A 15,684-nucleotide genomic window follows, 5' to 3' on the forward strand; every position below is an offset into this window, starting at 1 on the left:
GGAGGATGAGGTCACATTAGCAATGCTCAGCCTGGCACCTACTACCTTCATGTGGCAGCAGCTCTATCTCTCCTTTTAGGTTTGCCTATCATTTTTTTTTTTTTTTTTGGGGGGCCTTTTTTGGGGAATGATGTGTAGCCTAAGGCCAGATTATTCTACCCATATCTTTTGCTGCTTCTGATGCCTGTCTTTCCCCATTGCCAGAGGATTTATCCCCTCCATTTGCTCCTGCTTGCCCTTCCCATTGCAATGTAGAAGGCAAGCTATAGCCATAGGTTTTTCCCTCTGCAGCTATACCTCTACTGTCCTGACTATAAATAAATATGAAAAAATACAACTGGCTGTTGAGTGCCTGGAAGGAGAAAGATTATGCTGGCAAAGCAGAGGAACTGCAGACATGCCTAACCTCTGCTATGTGCACCCCAACCACTGGATCAATGCCAAAATAATACTGAAAAATATAAATATAGTTATAAGTACATATGCCAAAAAAATGTAAATTTAAAAAATCACATGCGCTAAACCAAAAAAAGACAATGCAACTAGAAATCTGCCACTCTAGGGTAGGAAATTTCTACTAGATTATAGGAGAGCGGTTGCAGCACAAAGAACTTGGACAAATTGGGTTGGTTACAGTGCAGGTTTTTTTTTGCTGCTGCATTATCCAGTCACTATGCAATATTTGTAGCTATTGCTTCTAAAATGATACATTCTAATGTTTATTTCATGTCTTGGTGTCTTTTCCTCTCTGTTAACATTGGACTGATGAGTTAAAATGTGAAATATTTGGCTGTTGCAGGAGGCAGTGGGTTCGCCGAAGTGCTGGAGGGCGGTACAATAATGAGTGTCTGCAGCAACAGAGAGGCATGGTGGAGGTTCCTTACAAGTCTGGGGCTGCATTTCTGCCGATAGAGTTTGAGATTTGGTCACGATCAATGGTGTCCTCAATGCTAAGAAATACAAGCAGATACTTATCCATCATGCCTTTCCATCAGGGAGGCATGTGAATGGCCCCAAAATTATTCTACAGCAGGTCAACGACCCCAAACATACAGCTAATGTCATTAAGAACTATCTTCAGCGTAAACAAGTCAAGGAGTCCTGGAAGTGATGGTTTGGCCCCAACAGAGCGCTGATCACCACATCATCTAGTCTGTCTGGGATTACATGAAAAGAGAGAAGGATATTGGGCAGCCTACATCCACAGAAGATCTGTGGTTAGTTCTCCAAGATGTTTGGAACAACCTACCTCCTGAGTTCCTTCAAATACTGTGTGCAATTGTACCTAGAAGAATCGATGCTGTTTTGAATGCAAGGGTTGGTCACATCAAATATTGATTTGATTTGGACTTCTCGTCTGTTCATTTACTTTCCATTTTGTTAATTGATAAAAATAAACTATTAACACTTTTATTTCTGAAAGTATTCTTACTTTACAGCATTAACATTGCACAGTGATGTGTATATAATATATATATACAAAGTCAAAGTTGTTTATAAACAGCCTTAGATTTTTTTTTCATTGTACCATTGACACCCCATGCTTAAACCTGGAAATTGTCTTTAGGATATTTATCATTGTGTGTTAAAGGTCTATGCTGTGTCATCACATAACATGAGGTCTCTGGGACGTTTTGAAAGGTTCAGTCATTGATGAGTAGGCCAACAGCTGGTGTTTTTAGAACATGAATGAAGCTTGTTCACCCAGCTTCATAAAGCTACCAAAAGTAGCTTGCAGCAAAGATCAACAATGCGATTTGCCAAGTCACTGAATGTCATCCAGGCTCAACTGTCCCTCTATAGAGCTTGATGTATCCCTTATTGTAGTACTGAGGAAGTTAAAATGCTTGCATTGGATATTCACCATGTGCTAGACTGCTGCTATGAAAAGAACTTGCTGATTTTTCAATTTGGGACTCACAGATGTTTTATTATTATTTTAATTTACATAAAAAACAAAGACATTTAGTAATATTTAACACTTATTTCTAATTATATTATCAAATTACATGTTAACATTTATTTTTAGATACCTTTACATATTTTTTCCAGTACGTGTTTCACCATTGTTTTATTTAGTGTGGTTTTATTGTATTTATACTAGATACACAAAGGGCTATGGATAATCATTGATATTATTAATATGTAGAAGCATTGCATTTGCAGTGGTGGTTAACAAAAGGTTAAATAAAGGTAAAAGTACTTTTACTTCTGTCTTTTTAAGGACATACAATTATCTGGCAATTTATTAAACTGCAAAGTAAAATGGATGCAAAGACTAGAGTAGGTTGAATTTGTGATCTTACTTCTGCCTCTACCCTATTTTTACATCTACTCTTCAATGCATCTTAAAGATTTTCCAGAAAAAGAGAACCTAGTACAATTATCTGTAGCTGTGCAGCTTGACAGTGTGACATAGAATTACTGAGAATGACACAAAAAGCAACTATTAAGTGAACACTGAAAAGGATTGAACTTTGCAAATTGATTTTGGTAGAAGTATGGCACAGTTGTGATTGTTTTTCTATTGAAAGCCTCTTTAGTGTGTTGAAAGCATTCTTGCTGCTTGGTAGGCAAGCAACTTTATTCAGTGGTTTGCTGGCTATAAGCAGTCCACCAACAAGCACTGGTGCACCTAGTGTATTTGCCACTTAACAACTCTCTCCCCTAAAACAGGTAAACAGTAATATACAGGGGTACAGGTACTCCTAGAATGAGATCCTAATAGGTTGGACTTGATGGACTAATGTCTTTATTCAACCTCAAATACTATGTAACTATGCATCTATAGCCAAAACTTTTTTTTTGTTTTGAATAGACTGAGGAACCATTACAAACCCTGTCAGGTTTTATTGCTATTAGGGGCACTGTTATAGAGGTTTACCCTTACTCACCGACATGACTGTAAGTGCTTGGGCAAAAATGTAAATAAATACTTTGCTTGGCAATGTATATTTATTTGGTCTGGATTCATTATTTAAAAAAAAGTTTAAACATTTAATATTACTTTTACATTTAACCCCCAACATTTAGCCTCTACTGTTGCCTGCTCTCTTTGTGCTACTCCAGGGGCCTCTGCACTGAGAACAAGAATGTCCCACATGGCAATCACACAGCACCAACGTTCAAGCTAACAAAAGGAACTACTTCAGTTATTTCTGGTTTATATATTTTCTTTTAAGGTGTTCATTGTTATAATGCTTTTTATAGATCTTATTTTTAAGACTAAGAAGATTAGAAGAAGAAGATGAGATCACGTTTTAGGAGCTATTCATACATACATCCAGTAATAAATGAAAAAGTCATTGGTATTTATCTCCATATCAGTTGTAAATATTTAGCCCTCTCTCTCCCTCCCGCCCTCTCTCTCCCTCTCTCTCCCTCCCTCTCTCTCGTTCTCTCTCCCTCTCTCTCGTTCTCTCTCTCTCTCAACCTCCTTCTCTCTCTCTCTCATTCTCTATCTCTCATTCTCTCTCTCTCTCTCTCGTTTGGGAAGTCTATGGGGCACGTTTTTGCCCCATAGACTTCAATGGAATTGGCCAAAACGGTCGGCAGAAGCATGTTGCACATTTTCGGTAGCTTTTTTGCACTTTCAAATGCGTGTTTTTCCATTGCCCGCAATGTTTCATGAGCTGCCAGTGAAAACAAGCGTCTTCACATAAAAATGTGCACAATGCGCATAAACGCGCAAATAACCGCATGCTGGTCACACGTGAACAAACGCGCAAAAACGTTGCCGCCTAGGTGTGAACCTGGTCTTAGGGTACAACTTGTTCTTGAAAATGAAAAAATAACCAACCAACCAAAAGTGGAAATCCCCAGACTCCTAAAGAATTGTGCGGGAATACTGCATTACCACATTAATGTCTGGAACAGCGGCTCTGCTTTCTGAAAACACTTCATTTATGAGTAAAATAAGGCTGGCAGCTCCCCAATAAAAACTTCAGGGCTCATTCACTACCGCACTTTGCCAATATTTATAAGCATTTTAATGCACAGACATGTAGACAATGGACAGATGGCTTATTTTTTTTAATTTAATGTATGAACACTTGTAGGACTTGATGGATATAAACATGGGAGCTGCTGACTGTTATTGATTTGTTTATAAAGATGCAGGCCCCGATTGTCATCCTTAGCCTTTCTTCACTACTTAGCGGGTCACGGTCCCAGATCAGGTATGTTTGATGCTTCACTGGCTGCATGCTTGTTCTGGTCAATGGCTGCCTAAGAAGTGATGAAGATAACAGCCATAGATTTTACATTTCAAAAAGGTAAATAAGAAACAAGTCCACTAAAGTTTATTTATTATTTACTATAATGTTTACCTATTATTGAAGTTATCTTAAAGTGAAGTGAAAAACCTAAATAACTGTACACATACCTTAGTATTCATAAAGTACACTCAGTGTACTTTATGAATACTAAGGTATGTGTACAGTTATTTAGGTTTTTATATACAAGTGGCTCTTTCTTTTCCTCCCTAAATTGGATGATAGTACTATCAATTGATATAATTAAATAAATCGAGTGTTTCCGATCTGCAAAGGTTTAGAATTCATACCTTGTTGATAATATAAGTATGGATATGTGAATGATAGATTTTGATAGTACTAATAGGGTAGGTTCTATATATAGTATAGGAGCCCTCATTTACTGTCAATATTCCAGTCATGGTAAATATTATATTCCTGCTAGGTGTATATCGAGGATCACTCGATTCCCCCATGTTCGGCCACCCATGCATGTCCTTCTCCTCTCTTTGTTTCCCTGGGATTACGGGGGGCTAGTTTCCGGATCAGTGGATTGACCCACTACCACTTGCCAGAATAAATGGTATTTATTTTATTATACTACATTAGAATTAGATGTTCACATTATGTATTTTTACTAGGTATGAAATTTAGTTATATTAATATATGTTTGGTTAATAGATATATGTCACTGTAACGACCCGTTGGTTACGACTGGACTCTCAACTGCGGAGTGCACTAGTGACTTGTCATCCTGCGAACTCCGCTGGGTCCATTTTTTCAGGGTCCGACCGTTTTGTAACGACCCGTTGGTTACGACTGGACTCTCAACTGCGGAGTGCACTAGTGACTTGTCAGGGTTCAGATATGATTCCTTCCTTCCCACTCCATTTAGTGGTTGATGGAGGGTTAGGAATCAGTAATCATCATTCCCTGCTGCTTCACTACTTAAATGTATGGTCTGAGCAGATGAGTAAGTGTGGAACATTCACTATGTGTCTTTACTTAATCCCGCATAAGTTAGGGTGTCCTGTGAGCTGCGAATCCCCCTTGTCACCCCTGGTTCCACAGCACCGCAGCCCTGAAGCACCACTGAGACTCGCAACCCACAGTTCACACAACAGCACTACAGCGGTTATAATTAAACTCAGTGGTTATGTTAAGGTTGTTTAGCTATTTAACTCACAGCTCCTGAACCAACCTTATTAGTACATGTATTGAAGCTCTAGCAGTGATCACATCCGTGAAGTGGTTAATAATCAGCTGTAGCATATGTGATAGAAGAGACACAAGCTGTGATAGCTCTTCCTTTGAAAAGTGAATCCACAAGCTAAGTAACACACATCAAATGCCCTCCAGACTTAGTGTTCAGAGATATGTCAGCAACTTCCAGATCCCACAAGTTAAGTAACACACATCAACTGCCCTCCAGACTTAGTGTTCAGAGATATGTCAGCAACTTCCAGGTTACTATCACATTGCCATAGGCTACTTGCTCTTTTGGGGAGTCTCTCTTGGGTCCTGTAGGTGTGATGACAGCTTGAATCTCTCCTGGTCTTTGTTCAACGTGCACCGTTTACAACGGTCGGACGCTGAACAACCCTTCCTGCTTCCTTAAATCCCTCCTCGCCGAGCGCGGCGGGGGGGAGCTGGGTCCCGTCCATGACGGAGCTGAATGGGCGGAGCTGGCTGCCGTCCAGGACGGCCCTGAAGGGGAGGAGCTAACGGCCGTTCTGAACGGCCCTGAAGGGGAGGAGCTAACGGCCGAGCTGGCCGTGATTGGCCCCGCCAAACAGCGCTGGACCGAGGACGGGTAAGTCTGTTACAGTCACAGACGATCTCCCAAAACTTCCTGAATAAGCCACTTGGCGAAACGCATTGAAGGCTGGACTTACGGCACTTAAAAAAGCATGAACTAAAGAGAAACATTATTGCAAACAATAATTTATGGATATTGTTAAAAGATAAACAATTTACAAAATAGATTAGAGGAAATGTGCATGTGTGATCCAGGCGGGCGCTAATCCTTGGGGTAGGATTGTTTTTTCTGGAATATGTTCTTAACTCGATTTTATATATGTTCCAAATAATCATGTAATTTTAATAAATATTTTGCTAAAATAATTATATTTGATGAGGCATAATTTGCATGTGATTTTGTCCCGTTTAATCCGGATATGACACCTTAAAAGCCCCATGGTATTCCTTTTGTTGTTACATCCTATACACTGTATTGGACCTGGTGACTTATGGATCCTCAGACCGCTGCAGCAGAGGGGGACAATGGCTCCAAGGAGCAGTCTAAGAGACGGCCCACTCGGGAATATCAGGTGACTATAACTTTTTTTTTACCCTAGGCAAAATCAATTAGTTCATGTCTTGCAGTGCGTAGGGAAGCCCCACTGCAAGGGTTAATAAAAATTTTAACTGGAGTTCTGCTTTAACAGAAAGCACGAACATCTTTATCTGCCTTGTGTAAACTACTAATCCTATGAGTACTTATGTGAAGGAGATGAACAAAGTGTAAAGCTTCTACCATACTCACCTCTCCAGCATCCCAGACATGAAGGGTGGCTCCGCCCCTAGTCTTCCCACATCACACCCCTCCTCCTTCCTCCTCCTCAAATTTATAAACATCTATCTTTTAATTTAAGGCAGTGCAGGATATTATCTGTGCAGTCATCCATAGCAACCAGCCAGAACGTACTGTTTAAATCCACTGCCATTTCAATTCTGCATTTTGCAAATGACTTTGTCCTTGCAGAGCCTTACTGAATACGTCTGTAACTCTTATATATTATGTGACATGTATTACTTATTATATTACTATATACTTTAATATGGCTACAATAATTAAAAACAACAACTTTACATAATGAATACATTACAAAAATACTAACAGACAAAATTAATACTCAGTAATAAAACCTACTGGCATGTATGGTAGTAAGAGACCCCTTTAAACAGAATACAATATATATAAACTATGAACACATGTCATAATTAATTAAATCTCACACATCTCTGCCAACTTCAATTTAGAAAAAAAAATCTTTACCCAGACATAAAAAGCATGGGCACATAACCCCATTAAAAGATCACATGGGGCATGTCACCACTACTGGAAAAGTAAAGAGCTGTAAAAAATATCACATGGAGTATTATAGTCTCAAGTAATACTGTCCAGCTTGTGGAAATATAAACTTGGTGCATAAATCCAAAACTATACATGGCCCATGTATTGCACACAACTATCTGCATCAACTATCTCTGAGTGGTTTAGGATCTAGAGACACTCTTTTATACCAATTCACTGAAAATCTCGAGATTTTAATGTACTTTAATTGGGTAACGTGTTTGAACTGCTTTGCATTTCTTTGACTATTGAGGTTCCTGTTGCTTCAAAAGTTCTTTAATTGCAGGCAAAACCAAATGACACTTAGCTGCTGCATTGTGGCTAATAGGTGAAAAGCTATTCAATTGCATGTACTGTGTTTGGAACAAAATGCTGGATTCCAGTAGCTGTACTTTCTAAAGTAAACGGTAGCATTTAAAAAACAAAGCCTGCACACAAGCCCTGAAGTCCAATATTACACAGTGCCAGATTGTGCTACTGCATCTAAATTTTATGTAAAAGCACCAAAAGTTTGCTAATAGAAAACCTGCATACATAGCCAATGCAATAGTCAGTTGCAGCAAATGATTATAGAGCCTTTGTAAAACTGTTACGAAGTTAAGCTGGTCATACACAGCTTGAATTTCGGTCAAGTTCTGCAGACTTGGCTGAAACTCGAGCTATGGGTGCCTTGTCGGTACCACTCAGTTCAACAAAAGTTCAATCAACTGTTATCAAGGGAGCCGGTCTGAAAATTGTTGGGGGAACTGTGAATGCAGCCAATTAATTGCAGTCACTGTTCAGGTATTCTGATGAATGGGGGCCTTGTAGTTGTAGGAATTAAAGCGCCACACCAACCAAAATAGTCCAGATAGGACTTTATCCTATTAGGGTCGGGGACATTCAAGTAGCAGCCAACACTTTTCGAAGGTCCAAAACACACCTCTTCATCAGTACTTAATGAGAGAAACAATGTGGACTACGGTCCCTGCAGCTTCAAAGTTGTACTGTGTTGTGATGGAAGTAATTCAGGCTACAAACAAATTCCAACAATGTTTTGTGCTTGTGTAGGGTTTACTGTTACTGTATGAGAATTACATATACTGTATGAGCATTTTATTTCTTCATACTTACATTCATTTTGTAGGGTTGTATTATAAAATTAAATAAAAAAATAAACTTGATTTTATTTGCAAATAACACCCTGATATTTGGTACCAGCAATTTTTGTGCTGGAATAAATTGGACTAATTAAAAAATAAAATATATAAATTCAAGATATTAAGGGAAATAATTATTGGATGACAATACCACTGAAAACCCTGCTTGTCCTCCTAAAAAATATATAGGTTTCACTTTGGTAACATAAGTAATCTCAAAGTTATTGATTAATCAATAGGACATAGCTGTGATATAAAAATTGGTCCGGCCCATAAAGGGTAAACAAGCACTAGCCCTGAAGTGGTTAAAATGACAATTTTCCAAATAAATTACTTTTCATTATTTCATTCCTCATCTCTTGCTTATATATAATAGGGAAGTTTTACGTTGAGAATCTCTTTGTCATTAGGAAAATTTAACATAGGAGCACAAGGCACTGTATTGATTTAAGATGGTGTCCGAGCGTAGGAACCAGGGACCTCTCTATGATTCTGATTGGAACCATAATTTAAAATATAATAGGAGGTTTGTGAAGCCATTTGCTTTTTCAGGTTAATGGGCTTTTGTTGAACAGTGTAGGGAAAAAGATAACTCTTCCAGGCAGTTTTAAGAAGTTTAAAAGGATTTCTAATCATAGGCTTCCATTGAATTATTACGGTTGGTTAATTAGCTGGGGATGTGTCATTGTTTGAGAGGGAGAGGTGGGACCAGGAGATGAGCTGCTTTACAGAACATGGCAAAGATTTCACAATGGAATTATCTCAGGAATGATGAGGGCGAACGAACTAAAGATAAATGGATATTAATGCGTGGCAAGCTTTGATTTACACTTATAATGGAAATCTAAACCATGTGAAGATTCTCAGCTGTACAATAATGGCATTCAAAATTCACCATTCATCATGTAAATCTGTTTCCAGAATCATGAAATATAGCACAGCGCCTTCCAGAGGTAACTGAATAACAATGTTTTATCAAAATATTTTACTCCTATGTCAAGTCAATGCTGCAACATGGTATAAATAACAGAATCAATTGTAAAATATATGTTACATAAATAGAGTAACTACTACTAAGTTGTTATTACAGTGTAGCCTTATGTCTCAAAGATAAGTGTGTGCTATTATTCACTTCCTGCCAGAGTGGAGGTATCAACCTAATATCAGGCTGTAAGGCTCCCATGGAGGCTCACCTGTCTGCTACCTGACCTCAAGGCTGATAACTAATACTCTGACATTAATTAAACAAAAACCTATTAGTGCACTACAAAGTGGAATGAATGGACAAAACTAATAGTTACAAATAGTCCCAAGAAAATGTCGGTGGGCGTGCTGCTCTTGTCTCAGAGGAAGCCTGCTACTGTATAAACAATAGAAAGAGAAAGAAACAGAGCACACAACCTAGTGTATTAAATGTGGACATGGGAATACCAAATGTAATGAATATTGGATTGCATTCACAAAATAAGGGGAAGAGGATGCTTAAAAGCAACACCACTCAATGTTGGTCTTCAATGAAAATCCTAAATCGGTAAACTACTAGAAAAATATTTGTGCTTTGTTTCTTTCTATCGTTTGAAATGACACTCTGATCAGGCAACTGGAGAAAGATGCTGAATAGTAAAGCCTTCAGGGCCTGTGTCAGCAGGCATCTTGCCATGTTCGGCGGGTTTTGCAGTTAATGGGAATGCAAAACCGACGTGAAGCAGGCCAAATGCAGGTCAGAAAGAAGTCAACTCCAGGTCAAATGTATCTGTCAATTAATTCTGAATGATCTCTTAATGTGGGCAGCACAGTGGCATAGTGGTTAGCGCTTCTGCCTTGCAGGGGTCCCTGGTTCAAATCCCAGCCAGGTCACTATCTGCCTGTGCTCCATGTGCTTGCATGGGTTTCATCCTCCCACACTCCAAAGACATGCTGGAAGGTTAATTGGCTCCTGTTTAAACTGGCCCTAGTACTGTATGCATGTGAGATAGAGACCTTAGACCGTGAGCTCCTTGAGGGCAGGGACTGATGTAAGGTTCTGCGTAAATTGTCAATGCTATATAAATACCTGTAATAAATAATCTCAGGAGCATCTCAAACTGTTACCAAACTCAGGCCCAAAGGCCCTAAGTCTACTTTAATGTTATCCTGACAGCACCTTTGTTATGTTAACGTCAGTAAACAGGGCTGAGCTCTGGCAGGAGATAGGATGGCCTTAGCTGTGACCACCTTGTGACTTGATATTCTTCCTCACCTATTTGATATACAAGTGGATATTGTATTGCAATAAGTGATTCATTAGCTTCTTCTCCCCCAGGATCCAGCGGTCTAATGACCCATGACATCACCACGTCTATACAGTCTATTAGATGTAAAGATGCCGAGGTACAATCCACAGCTGGAGTGGAGGGGGACAGAGGTGAGCACTCACCACCACAGGACTGAGGATCAGGTGAGTGTGCCTTTTTTATTTTAAATCATAGACCCAGACAAGCACTTAAAGGAAAACTATGAGGTGAGTGCTTTTCACTTACCTCATAGTTCTAGTCGACCTGTGACAATGAGACTGTCACAGGATGCTGAGCCTAGGGTGATGGGAGGACGCTAGTTTGTGTCCTCCCGTTACCCTAAGGAGAACTATGGGTAAAAGCCTTAAACCTATAGTTCTCCTTTAACCCTTGCAGTGCAGGGGTAGCCTCTTTGCAAGGGTTATTTTTTTAACTGCCCGAAGTTTTTTTTGTCACTTGTTATGGTACCATTACATGCATTAAGTTATGGTAGCCCATTTATTTGAATGAACTGCCTAAATAACCGAAATGCACCAAAAAAGCACAGTAGTGCATTACAGTGCGAACTGCTGTGTACTGCAATACCGGTGTGTTGCTATGATGCATTGGGTGCCATTAAGTGTAAATGGCACCGTAGAGCACCAATACACATAACATGTGTTACTACAATGCGTAGGTGTGAATCCAGCCACTACCTTAACATCAGTTGTATCATTGGTACTAACACTGATAACACATCCAAATATATTTTTTAAAAACTGGTGATGGAATGCTTTATACTGCACGTACAAAATATTTGCAGTTTGCAACAATTATTTTACTACTTTGAAATCCTTTTACTGAATAACGCATTTTGTCTGAAATGTAATGTGCTGCCAATGCTGAGATACATATACTGTATGTTTTCTCTTTAATTGCCTTGGATTTGTAATTTTATTCAGCTACTCTTGTAAATTACATTCCTCTGCCATCATGTTACTTCCTGGTTCAGATTTACTGCTCCCTGGATCACTTTTGTGCCTCTCAAACAGAGGTGACAAAGATGAATTATTATCCAATGAGCGGACTAGAGGTGAGGAGGTGACATAAGTAGGTGCATTGCAAAACCAAGAAATATGTGTGCCACTTGTCAGTGATGTGGCTGATATGTGTAATCACATGATTGGCAGTACAAAATTACAACTCCTTTGATAGGAAACAATGAAATATATATTTATTTAAACTGTATATGTTTGCCTAGAAGTCTGCTTTAACAACTGTTCCCCATCACTAAAACCACATTCACAATCATCATGTGGCAAAATAACTACAGCGATCCTAGTGATCTAGATGCTTATCCTAATAATTGGTAACCCGATTGGTCTCCAATGCTTAAATAGTTTTCGGAGTTCAAATATAATTAAAGGTTCACTCATATGGGCGTGCATGTCTGTATTACATGCACGCTTGTGCAGGGACACGATCCTTCAAGGGACATGTGCTGCATAGGGATGAGCCGAACACCCCCCTGTTCGGTTCTTATTCGAACATTCGAATGGCAGAAATGTTCGAATACGACCCCCATACAGTTGCCGGTACATGTAATAAATACTGTGTACTGCCCCCCTTACCTCAGCTGCTGTCCCGGCCTCCTGGTCCGTCCGCTCGCTGTCCCGGTCCCCTGGTCTGTCCGCTCGCTGTCCTGGTGGTCCGTTGGCTTCTCTTCTTTGGTCCGGCCGCGGCTCCTCTTCCCCGCCCCCCTGCCTACACTTCATCTGCAGGCTGGGAGCCATACCCAGCCTGCTATTGGATATTGTAAAATGCAATAGCCAATAGCAAGCTGGCTATTGCACCCGCCTGCTGTCAATCAGCATGGGGGGACCTGATAGAGAGCTTTCTCCTTCAGGCCCCTCCTCCGCTGAGCCCTGATTGGGCAAAGTCTTGCACCTGACCTGTGGTCAGGTGCAAGACTTTAACAAATCAGAGCTTCAGTGGGCATTTTGTATTATGGAATGTACAAGGTCGAACAGACCGCGAACAACCATAAAGTTCGGCGCTCGGCGAGCGCTCGAACTGCCGATGTTCTATTCGAACTCATGTTCAGATCGAACACTCGGCTCATCCTTAGTGCTGCATGTAATTACGTGCAACAGCCTGTACCTCCCTATGGGAGGACATGGAAGCACGTGATTACATGCAGACCTGAACCTGCACATTCATGCAGGTCCGGATGTCCACACTTAGATGCACACAGGTTCAGCTGCACCCTCCCATAGGGAGGTACAGACTGCTGCAATTATAAGCAGGACCTGTCCCTCCCAGGATCAGGTCTGTGCACTGGCGTGCACGCCATATGTACATGTACACGCCCAAGTGCATGACCCCTTATAGTGCAGAAGGGAAGCCTTCCAATGTGTACACTTGTTGCAAAGAGAAGAGTTTCTTCATTTTGGAGAGATTTCTTCTCACTTCCTTATATTTCACTAGGGCAGGAAATAAAGGGAACTCACCCCAATGGTGGAGAGACAGCAAAAGAAAAGAAAACTGACCAGGATTTAACCTGCTCTTACTTTTTCCAAAACTATACAAAAAACGTTTCGGCTTCAGATATACTTTAATTCCACAGAATTCATGTAATAACCACAATATTCGTTTGAGCAAAGAACAATGGCAAATTGTCAACCAGGTTACCAGAAAAACGTACACACAGACACTAGGACACTACCATGAAAAGGAATGAACAATATAAGTATAAAAAAGGAAGGTTCCTCATTTCCTGAAAGAACCTATGAGAGATTCAACAGTCACTGGCTAATGTAATTGCAACACTAAAGATATCTGCATTTTCCTTCTGAAAACTGTAACACTGAGCTCATATCTCATACCAAAACTTGAACTTGATGTATCAAAACATTTATTAAATAAAGGGACTCGATATGGATCTAAGTACACTATAAAATACATCCCTACTTGATATATAATTATTGTAGCAATGTTACATTCACCTCTAGCACTAAATTCTGTTCATGAAGCTCTTGCACTCAGAAATATGATTGCAGAAAAGCATTAGTATTAGGATTATGTGCACTCAGTACTGGTGACAAATCCATCAAACTGTCTGCCGAATCCTATCATTGTCGCTGGAATCATCAATCTCAGCTTTCAATCATTAGTGTGTTTAATGTTACCGCATGTTCAACGTTTAGCCACATTATATTACAGACTTATGTAAGGTCAAATAAAATTAGAGAGAGCACATCATAATGTAAGCATGTCATACGAATAATTGATGCTTGGTAGAAATACAAATATACAGCACCATGCCCCTGTTATTCAGGGAGAAGTTATTCCTAATGCATACAATAAAAATGCATTCAATGGGACCTGTTAGGATAGACATAGGAGAGATGCCATTGCTGACTTGTTTTCAAAGATGCATGCTCTGAGACCGTCATCATTAGACTTTCTTCACTGTTTAGCAGATCACCAACCTGGAACAAGCATGTATGGGACATCTCATTTTCACATGCTTTTTTTGGGTCAGAGCCTCACAAAGTACTGAAGTAAGAATAAGGATGATAGGTGCAAAATATTCACCTTTATGAACAAGTCAGCAACAGCAGCGGCCGGCTCACTTTGTTGTGGGGTGAAAGGGGGTGTGGCATTAAACTCAATGGCACCGTAGCCACGCCCTCCAGCTGCAATGCGATCGGCGGCACGGGAACGCAAGGCACATCAATGCCTGCGGTCCGGTCAGAACAAATGCTGCAAGTACTATTTTTCTGACAAGAACGCAGGCATTGATGTGCCACGTGTTCCCGTGCGGCCGATCGCCCTGCCCCACAACAAAGTGAGCCGGCCGCAATGCGATCCAGTGCGTTCCGGCCAGAATCGGGCCGGAACGCACTGTGGCTGTTGTGAACTAGCCCTTAATATGACTGTTCAATCCAATAGGCACCAAAGTCTGATCTAGTGCTCTCACTAAACAATAATCAATAACAGATCTGGTCTGACTCACTCCCTTCCTAAGTTTCAGTAAGGACACTAGTGATGAGGGGTATGGCTATTACACACTTATGCCAAAATAGAGTACTGGAAAAGCAGCTTGTTTTTTCTCACAGAAAAGGGGTATTGTAAGGCATTTCTAAACATAAATTAGTCACAAATCATAACATGAGGAGATCCAAGACTATAAACATATGAAAAGTTGAAAACATCAGGCATCAGGCACACTAACAAAAGTGTGCCTGATGCAGAGATAAAAAGATATTACAATTAATGTAAAATGTAATAGTGTAGGTAAAGCAGGGAGGGGATGATGTGTGCAGCTGGAAAGCAAAGGATGTCAGCAGTGGGTGAGGCGTCTGGCTGAAGTGGGATGGATGAGTGTGGGGGTGGAGTGGAATAAAGGATGTTAGGGAGAAATGGGAGTCAGTCATTGGAAAAATAGTGGGGATGGGTGTACAGGCATGGTGGTGAGAGCAGGGGGAGGATGGAGGTGATGAGCACTATAGAGAGTGGAACAGAGGGGTCATGCAGGAAGACACAGTGGTGAGAGCAAGAGGGGGAGGATGGGTTCAAACATGGTGATCATGGCAAGAGGCAGGAGGCATGCATGGGTTATGGTGAGAATGGGGGAAAGGGGATAGCAGAGGGGGAGGCAAGGTGGGCAGGTAGTGATGTATGTCAGTGGAGGGGAGGTGGCTGGGTGGGGGGTAGCTAATGTCAGCAAGGAAGTCATGAGGTGGTGAGCTAAGGATGTACGTCAGCAGGGGAAGGAGGGAACTCACATGGCTTAGGAGGGATGTATGTTGTTGAAGAAAGTGAGGTTATAGAGGGATTTCAGCAGGCGAGTAAGGCAAGGTAGTCAGAGAGGGATGTTTGTCTGGGTGAGGCACGGTGTC

This window comes from Nanorana parkeri, unplaced genomic scaffold, assembly GCF_000935625.1.
Source record: "Nanorana parkeri isolate BGI_ZX_2015 unplaced genomic scaffold, ASM93562v1 scaffold378, whole genome shotgun sequence".
NCBI lineage: Eukaryota > Metazoa > Chordata > Amphibia > Anura > Dicroglossidae > Nanorana > Nanorana parkeri.